Source organism: Pan paniscus, chromosome 6, assembly GCF_029289425.2.
Source record: "Pan paniscus chromosome 6, NHGRI_mPanPan1-v2.0_pri, whole genome shotgun sequence".
Lineage (NCBI taxonomy): Eukaryota > Metazoa > Chordata > Mammalia > Primates > Hominidae > Pan > Pan paniscus.
Window position 1 is genome coordinate 48,701,559 of NC_073255.2, and position 10,547 is coordinate 48,712,105.

Here is a 10,547-nt window from a genome sequence, read left to right on the forward strand (position 1 = left end):
CCAGGGTGTCCCAAGGCACCTCCTATCAAGTTCCTCCAAAATGCACCTCTCCCCTCCCCCTCACGTGCTCCTCCTCCTGAATTCCATTTCGATGCAGGCACCGCCGTCTACTGTAAGAGGAGCGGCCCTTGGGTGGGGGAGAGTGGAAGAGGAACTGTCGTTGGCAGAGAAGACTTCAGGAGAAATCCGGTCCCTGGCTTTCGCTTCTGCAGGGCCAGGCCGAGTGGGGTTCAGGCAGCGATGGGAGCTCAGGAGAAGAAGGGCTTTTCCTAACGGGGGAGGGTGGGAAAGGGAAGTGCCACCCTGGAAAACTGCTGCACTAGTTGCAGTGTGCATGGCGGGAAGGAGGAGAATTGGCTAGAGCTGAGCTGCAGGGAGCCTGAATGACACCTTGTCTTGCTGCAGATGGCCCCAAACCTTGCGGTGCTCTTCCGCAGGTGGTCATAGGACCTGGCTCAGTCCAGCTTGAGGAGGGTCCCCGGAAGGAAGTCATTCCTCCTTCCCTTCTCAGAATTAATAAGAACCAACTATGAGCCAGGTCCTTTTACAAGGCCTGGGGATGCAGTAATGAATAAGAGAATAAGGTTCCTGCCCTCAAGGAGACTGGCTCTAGGACGTGTTAAAACTTAAATTCCAAACTCTCCACCCCAGCCTCTGCTCTGGAAGTGATCGTTTGTACTGAACAAAGTGAACAGATTATAACCAGACATGGCCCTAGAAAGGGTATCCATTCTTGATGGTGCCCTGACCATATCTGGAAACCTGCTCCTTTGCAGTGCTCGGGGCTGAGGTCTTTGGGCCGCCTCCTGAGGCCCCAGCTTGGTGTCCATCCTGTCCCATCCTCTCTGTATGTTCTCTTCACTTTCAGTTTCTGCTTCCAGGATTCCTCCAGAAAGAACGAGGCTGGGCTGGAAGTGGTTTATCCTAATCTCTCGTCCCCAGGAAGGAGTACATGGGCTTGAGACTTACAAGGTCTCAGGGTTTCAGGCGTTTGGAGGCTGATCAAGAAAAAAGATAGAAACACTAGAGGCAGGCACACAGAAGCTTTATTGGGCAGTGCTTGGATAGGGATGCATAAGAGGGGAAGTTCCTCATAGTGTGAGACCATCCACAGCTTTAAGATGGGGGAGCCATCTTCCCGAATGGGAGAGTTTAAGGCATCTCCTGGGGGAGAGGGTGACCAGAGAGGGGGCTTCCCTGTCTAGGTGATGTCCCTCAGCAGCATGGCAGGGAGTCTCCAAAGGGAAGCAGCAGCTTGGGGTCTTATAACTACAAAGCTATGTCGTATCTATTGCTAGCAAATGTGTGTGAGGTTTTGCAGGGTATGCAAAGCAGGCAGCCTCTAAGTGGCTAAAAATATGCTTCTTTGGACCATTTTAAAAAATAACTGGATGTGTAGAAATTTGAATGTGGCACTGGCAGGCTTTTGGGCTAACAGGTCTCAGCCCATGGTGAAGAAATTAACAACCTAGGGACCCACACACAGAGGCCACCTTTGGCTCATCGATATAACACATGGACTGAAGGAAGAAAGAAAGGTCTGCTGCTGGCCTTGCCTCTTGGCATGACCTTGACCCAGGGTCCTCTCGGATAGTACATGAGGGACATCTCATAGCAGGCATTCCCACCCTCCAATGACTCTTAAGCCTGCCATTCAAGTCCTTCATGATCTGGGTCTGCTGAGTCTTACACCCTGTGCTGAGTGTGGTAATAGCGTCATGGGCAAGGTAGTCTCCAATGGGTGAGACAGATCTTTCCTCATGTCATGTCCCACTCAAGAACCTTAACAGCTCCCTATTGTCCACTTTGTCCCGAACACAGGCCTAGCCAGATCCACTGATTCTTAGTGCCATGTCTGCACTGCCTTGGCCACTTGCAGAGGTCATTCTACTGCTTTCTGGGTAAGTAAGTTGTTGAGTTCTTTGGGACTTAGTGAGATGTTCTCAAGCCTGCTGGCCTCAACGCCTGTGGCAGACGCTCCACTTATTCCCCACTTTCTGTTCTCTTCTTCTTCTATGATAACAGAATCTCACACAGCTGCCCTGAATAATATCTGTATTTCCTGGCCTCTCTTGCACCCAGGTGTGGCCAGGTGTGTTAACCTCCGAGGGCTGCTCTACCCAAGCACTGTGAATCGAGTGACTTAAAACAACAGAAATTGATTGTCTCACAGCTATGGAGGCTAAAAGTCCAAAAGCAGGGCTGTGCTCTCTCTGAAACCTGAGAGGTGAGTCCTTTGTTGCCTCTTCTGGCTTCTGGTGTTTGCCAGCAACCCTTGGCATTCCTTGCCTTATAGACACATCACTCCAACCCCTGCCTCTAGCATCCCATGGCATCTTTTCCCTCTGGGCCTCTTTTCCTCATCCTATAAGGACATCCGTCATATTGAATTAGGGCCCACTTTAATGACCTCGTCTTTTTTTTTTTTTTTTTTTTTTTTTGAGACGGAGTCTCGCTCTGTCGCCCAGGCTGGAGTGCAGTGGCGCGATCTCAGCTCACTGCAAGCTCCGCCTCCCGGGTTCACGCCATTCTCCTGCCTCAGCCTCCCGAGTAGCTGGGACTACAGGCGCCCGCTACCACGCCCGGCTAATTTTTTGTATTTTTAGTAGAGACGGGGTTTCACCGTGTTAGCCAGGATGGTCTCGATCTCCTGACCTCGTGATCCGCCCGCCTCAGCCTCCCAAAGTGCTGGGATTACAGGCGTGAGCCACCGCGCCCGGCCTCGTCTTTTTTTTTTTGAGATGGAGTCTCGCTCAGTTGCCCAGGCTGGAGTGCAGTGGTGGCATGATCTTGGCTCACTGCAACCTCCACCTCCCAGGTTCAAGTGATTCTCCTGCCTCTGCCTCCCGAGTAGCTGGGACTACAGGCGCCCGCCACCATGCCTGGCTAATTTTTGTCTTTTTAGTACAGACGGGGTTTCACCATGTTGGCCAGGATGGTCTCTATCTCTTGACCTCGTGATCCGCCCGCTGCGGCCTCCCAAAGTGCTGGGATTACATTCGTGAGCCACCGCACCCGGCTGATCTCGTCTTTTTTGTTTGTTTGAAATGACAGTCTTGCTATGTTGCCTGAACAGGTCTCAAACTCCTGGGGTCAGGCAATCCTTCCATTTCAGCCTCCTAAGTAGTTGGGATTACTGATGCACGCCACTACACCCAGCAGTGACCTCAATTTAACTTGATTACATTGGCAAAGATCCTCTTTCCAAATAAGGTGACATTCACAGGTACCAGTGGCTGGGACTTCAACTATCTTTTTAAGGGACACAATTCAAACTCTAACAAGTGACTAACTTCTGGTCAAACATTGTGATGGAAATACATAGGAGCTCCAAAAACATTTCATAGGAAACAGCATGTGTGTTCCCTTTGCTCTTTCTTTGTCTCTCTCTCCATCCTGCTGCCCAGAACATGGATGCTACCATCTTGAATTATGATGTCGAGGCCACACAAGGCAGAGAAAAGCCTGGGCTCTCAACAGTGTAGAACACCTTTCCAGCCAGCCCTGGGAAACCTACCTGGACTTTTACTTTTTTTTTTTTTTTGAGACGGAGTTTCCCTCTGTTGCCCAGGCTGGAGTGCAGTGGCACGATCTCGGCTTCCTGCAACCTCTGCCTCCAGGGCTCAAGCGAGTCTCCTGTCTCAGCCTCCCAAGGAGCTGGAACTACAGGTGTGCCCCACCATGCCTGGCTAATTTTTGTATTTTTAGTAGAGGCGGGGTTTCAGCATGTTGACCAGGCTGGTCTTGAACTCCTGACCTCAAGTGATCTGTCCGCTTTGGCCTCCCAAAGTGCTGGGATTGCAGGCGTGAGCCACCGCGACCGGACTTTTTTTTGTTTTTGTTTTTGTTTTAGAGACAAGATCTTGCCCTGCTGCCCAGGCTGGAGTGCAATGGTGTGATCATGGCTCACTGCAGCTTTGAACTTTTGGGCTCAAGCCATCCTCCCACCTTCTTGGCCTCCCAAGTAACTGCGACTACAGGTGTGAACCACCATGCCTGGCTAATTTTATTTTTATTTTGTAGAGACAGAGTCTTGCTATGTTGACTGTTCTTGAACTCCTGGCCTTAAGCAATCCTCCCATCTTAGCCTCCCAAAGTGTTGGGATTACAGGCATGAGCCACTGTGCCTGGCCTTTTACTACAAATAAAAGTAAACTTATAAGTGTATAAATCCCTTATCATGGAGTTTCTATCCCTTGCAGAACCCAGTTGTAGCACACATACTTCATGCTATCTCAGACTTGGAGCTTATTAATGAGGTTTGATTTCTCCTTGGAGTTACCAAGGGGAATAGAGCACAGGTGCTTTTGGTTTTAGATCTTCAGATTTATTTGGGGATTCTATCATGCATTCTCCTTCTCAGAGACACTCACCAGTGCCTAATCTGGGACTTCTTTTCTGGCTTTTTTTTTCTCCCTTCACTCAATTCAGAGATTCTTAATCTCTTAATCTAGAGCCAGAAAAAAAAAGTATTCTCTTGCATTCATCCAAATCTATTAATTCTGCCATAAACTACCTGCCCTGAGTTCCTTGGGGCTTTGACGGTTAACATTCAAACCTTTGTCTCTGCTGGGTGCTGTGGCTCATGCCTGTAATCCCAGCACTTTGGGAGGCCAAGGCAGGCGGATGTTTTTGAGGTCAGGAGTTGAAGATCAGCTTGGCCAACATGGTGAAACCCCGTCTCTACTAAAAATACAAAAAAAAAAAAAAAGTTAGCTGGGCATGGTGGCATGCGTCTGTATTCCCAGCTACTCTGGAGGCTGAGGCAGGAGAATCGCTTGAACCCGGGAGGCAAAGTTTGCAGTGAGCCAAGATCGCGCCACTGCACTCCAGCCTGGGTGACAGAGTGAGCTTCCGTCTCAAAAAACAAAACAAAACAAAACAAAACAAAAAAACCTTTGTCTCCTTTTGTTGTCTCAAAGATGTACTTTGAAAACCAGAAATTCAGAATGGACATTTTTGCGTTTCTGTGCCCCTCTTTCCCTGGGACCGGGAGCCCGGAGTGCTGTAGTGGATGCCCAATAGGGGAAAGGTCACAGGCACCAGGAATGACCGGGGTGAAGACACATTGGCTAGTTTATCAAATGATCCTGCCACATGAGCATTCACCTAGATGTAGTATCAGAAAATGCCAATACAGAAAACATGAAAAGTCTTCAAGAAACTTTCCCCCCAAAAGATTCTGTGTTCAAGTAAGTTTGAGAAACACTTGGAGCTTTTAATATGCTAATATTCACTGTGAGATGGATAGAGTACTATATTTCCAAAATTTACTCCCCGACTCCCCGAACCACTTACTAACACATCAAAGCACACACAGGGTTCTATGTTCTAAAATGCATTTCTGTGTAAGTACATGGGGTGTGTGGATGCAGAGACGATGTCCGGGAGGAAACAGAAGATGCAGGTACAAACAGTCGCCTCAGGGAGACGAGGTGGGAAGGAGACCCCTTTTCACTGCGTATCTTTTGGTATTTTTGGCTTCTGTTTACCATGTGCATGTATTAAAATAGATGAAATTAATTTGTGGAAGCTTAGATGAGCCCAAAGCTGAAAATGTATTGACATTATATTTAACTGAATGCTTATGAATGATAACTACCGGACTTACTGAGGGTCATCTTAAGAAATATCCCTCATTGGTGAGGATGTGGAGAAAAGGGAACCCTTGTACACTGTTGGTGGGAATGTAAATTAGTACAGCCATTTCAAAAACCATGGAGGTTCCTCAAAAAACTAAAAATAGAATTACCATATGATGCAGCAATCCCACTTCTGGGTATATTTCCAAAGGAACTGAAATCAGTGTGCCAATGAGATGCCTGCACTCCCATGTCCATTGCTGTGTTACTCACAATAACTAAGATACGGCAACAACAAAAGTGCCCATCAATGGGTGAATGGATTTTTTAAAGGGGGCAAATATACGTAATGGAATACTACTCAGCCTTTAAACAGCAGGAAATTCTGTCTTCTGTAACAGCGTGAATGGGCCTAAAAGGACCCAAGAGAAATAAGCCAGGCACAGAGAGACAAATACCAAATGATCTCATTTATAGGTGGAATCTAAAAAAGTTGAACTCAAAGAAGTAGAAAGTAGAATGGTAGTTGCCAGAGGCTGGGCCAGTGGGAGTAGTGGGGAATGTGGGTGGGAAAAGGGGGGATGTTGGTCAAAGGATACATTTCAGTTAGACAGGAAGACTAGGTTCTGGTAATCTATTCTACAACCTTAATCCTAACCCTAACCTAATTATCTACAGCATGGTGACTATAGACAATGTATTGTATATTTCAAAATAGCCAAAAGAATGGATTTTAAATGTTCTCATCACAAAGAAAAGATGAGTAACTGAGGTGATGGATATGCTAATAAGCCTGATTTGATTACTGCACAACATACATATATTGAAACGTCACATTGTACCCCATAAATATATATGGTTATTATTGTCAACTAAAAATAAAATAAAATGAAAAATGAAGAGAAATATCTCTCAGAAACTTTTCATTGAACCTGATATAAGAATGGCATTGGAGATGCTATAAAAGAAGAAGCAAGAAAAATAAAAACAAAAAATGAATTTAACTGGTGTGGTGTAGAACTGACGCTACTAAATTTTTTTTAAAGCTCTAATGTGCAGCTGGAGTTGAGACCTATTGGGATTTAGAGAGATCTTTAAGAGGTCCTCACTCAATAGCCATTTCCCTTGTATTAGACAAGGTACTAGACAATGGGAAATTTTAAAGTGATACTCAGTCTCTATCCTTAAATGGCTCATGGAGATGGAAGTCACTTGGTTTCTTATCAAAGATGTGTCCAAAAACAGCCTTTTCTGCACCCATTGAGCCCAGCCCCCTTGTGTATGTGCTAGGGAAGGGCTTGGCATCAAAGTGAGGCCAGAGATGGGCTTGCCCAGATAATGACTAAAAGGAGCTTATCAAGTCAGCCTAGGAAGCTAAAGAGCTTTGGGTCACCTGCAACCCTGAGGGCAGCCTGGTCCTTCCAGGCACTGCAGGGAGTTCTACATCCCGGGTGACATTCTCAGGCCTAGGAAGTGCAGGAGGGGGTCAGCTTGAATAGCAGTGGCTCCTGGATTTTGCTCTAAAAAAGCTTTTCCACTTGCCAGGCCTCTAATCACATTTTTTTTTTTTAAGCATCTCAGATATAGAATCACCCAGCTTCTATTTTAAACTCCAGCAAATGGAGAAATCACCGTTTCAGGGAAGAGAGCATGTCAGTTTTGGACAACTCTAATTTTATTTTATCTCAAACTTTCTATTGGAAATAATTATAAACTCAGAGAAAATTACAAAATTAGTACAGAGTCCTTTCCCTGCATAGTGACGCCTTCCATGGGTATAGTGCAATATCAAAGCTGGGAAATTTGCATTGGCACGTTACTGTTTTAGACTACAGGTTTTATTTCACCATTAAAAAAATCCTTCATGCATTTTGTGTGTATGTATATTCTTCAATGCAATTTTATCCCATGTAGAAATTTGTGTAACCACCACCACAATTAAGATGCAGAACTGTTCTGTCACTGCAAAAGACCTCTCTCCTGCTACTTTATACTCACACCTACTCCTTCACTCCCCACCCCTCCCCTGGAAACCACTTATCTTTTTTCTCCATCTCTACATAGACAATGTTATATAAATGGAATCATTCAGGATGCAATCTTTAAATATAACAGCTTTATTGAGATATAATTAATATAACATGTAATTCCTCCATTAAAAGTGTACAATTCAATGGTTTTTAATCTATTAAAAGAGTCATGCAACGATCACCACAATCAATTTTAGAACTTTTTCATCACTGAAAAAGGAAACCTTATACCCATTAGCAGTCACTCCCTATTTCTCCCAAACTCTCAATCTTAGGCAACCACTGATCCACTTTCTTTTTTATTTATTTTTTGACTGTGTGCTGAACTCTTAATTTGCTTTCTGTACCTATAGATTTGTCTATTCTGGACATTTCATATAAATAGAATTACACAACATGTGGTCTTTTGTGACTGGCTTCTTTCACTTACTATAATGTTTTCCAAGTTCATGTATGTTGCAACACGTACCTCATTATTTTTTATAGCTGAATAATAATCCAATGGATACATCACATTTTGTTTACCTATTTGTCAGCTGATGAACATTTGGATGTTTCCATTTGTTGGCTGTTATGAATTATGCTACTATGAACATTTGCATATGAGCTTTTGTGTGGACACAGTGTTTTCATTTCTCTCAGGTATACACGTGGAAGTGGAATGCCAGATCATATGACAACTCTATGTTTAACTTTTTCAGGAACCGTCAAACTATTTTCCAAAAGCTGTACTATTTTACCATCCCACCAGCAGCGTATGAGGGTTCCAATTTCTCCACAACCTTATCAACACTTATTATCATCTATTTTTTTTTTTTTTGAGACAGGGTCTTGCTCTGTTGCCTAGGATGGAGTGCAGTGGTGTGTGCATGGCTCACTACAGCCTCAGCATCCCAGGTTCAAATGATCCTCCCGCCTCAGCCTCCTGAGTAGCTGGGACTATAGGAGCATGCCCCGACACCTGGCTAATTTTTAATTTTTTTGTAGAGATGCGATCTCATTATGTTGCCCAGGCTGGTCTCGCAAGCAATCCTTTTGCCTTGGCCTCCCAAAGTGCTGGGATTACAGGCATGAGCCTTGATTATAGGATGGCTATAATCAAGAGCCATCTGTCCTAATTATAGCCATCCTACTCGGTGTGAAGTAGGAGCTCGCTGTGGTTTTAATTTGCAATTTCACTAATGACTAATGATGTTGAGGGTCTTTCATTTGCTTATTAGCCATTTGCCTATATTCTTTGGAGAAATATTCAGATTCTTTGCCCATTTTAAAATGGAATTATTAGTCTTTTTATTATTGAGTTGGAAGAGTTTTTTTAATATATGCTAGATATAAGTCCTTTATCAGATACACAGTTTGAAAATATTTTTTTCCATTCCACGAGTTGTCTTTATGCTTTCTTCATGGTATCCCTTGAAGAACACAAGTTTTTAATTTTGTTTTGGCTTCTGTTTATGAGACAGAGTCTTGCTCTGTCACCCAGGCTGGAGTGCAGTGGTACGATCTCCACTCACTGCAACCTCCGCCTTTCGGTTCAAGCAATTCTCCTGCTGCAGCCTCCCGAGTAGCTGGGATTACAGGCGCCTGCCACCACACTCGGCTAATTTTTGAATTTTTAGTAGAGACAGGATTTCACCATGTTGGCCAGGTTGGTCTCAAACTCCTGACATCAAGTGGTCCACCTGCCTTGGCCTCCCAAAGTGCTGGGATTACAGTTGTAAGCCACCACACTTGACTACTTTTTGTATTTTTAGTAGAGCTGGGATTTCATCATGTTGGCCAGATTGGTCTTGAATTCCTGACATCAAGTGATCTGCTCACTTCAGCCTCCCAAAGTGATGGGATTACAGGCATGAGCCATTACACCCAGCCCAAAAGAGTCTGTTTTGTCAGTCTTTTTTTTTTTTTGGAGATGGAGTTTCACTCTTGTTGCCCAGGCTGGAGTGCAACTGCACACAATCTTGACTCACCGCAACCTCCGCCTCCCAGGTTCAAGGGATTCTTTTGCCTCAGCCTCCTGAGTAGCTGGGATTACAGGCATGTGCCACCAGGCCTGGCTAATCAGCTCACTGCAATCTCCGCCTCCCAGCGTGCACCACCATGCCCAGTCAGGTTTTTTTTTTTTTTTTGTATTTTTAGTAGAGACAGGGTTTCTCCATGTTGGTCAAGCTGGTCTTGAACTCCCAACCTCAGGCAATCCACCTGCCTCGGCCTCCCAAAGTGCTGGGATTACAGGCATGAGCCACCGCACCCAGCCTTGTCAGTCTTAAGAACTCTGTTTTAATGTTAATGTTGGTCAACTGTTCTGAATTCCAAAGGGAGGGAGGTACAATGAGGCACCCTGGACCCCTCCTTCCCATCGTGACCTTAACTAGATGTTCAAGTTTACATTGGAATGCCCTTGGCTGAGAGGGGGTCCATCAGTTGATTGGGGGGCTCAGAATTTTATTTTTGGTTTATATTTTTCACGTATAGTTTGAGGAAGAAGTTCAATTTTATTTGCATGTGGATATTCAGTTGTCCCAGCGCCATTTTGTTAAAAAGACTTTCTTCCCCTTTTGAATTATTTTGGCACCCTTGTCAAAAATCAATTGACCATAAATGTAAGGGTTTGTTTCTAGACTTTCAAGTCTATTTCATTGATCTATTTGTCTATTCTTATGTCAGTACCACACAGTCGTGATTACTCTAGCTTTGTAATAAGTTTTGAAATCATGAGGTGTGACTGCTCCAACTTTGTTCTTTTCTAAGATTGTTTTGACTGTTCTGGATCCCCTGAATTTCCATATGAATTTTAGAATCAGCTTGTCAGTTTTCTTTAAAAAATTAGCAGAGTTTTGATAAGAATTCCATTAAATATGTAGATCATTTAGGGGAGTATTGCTATCTTAGCAATACTGTATTAATTCTTCCAAACCAGTATGTTTTCTATTTA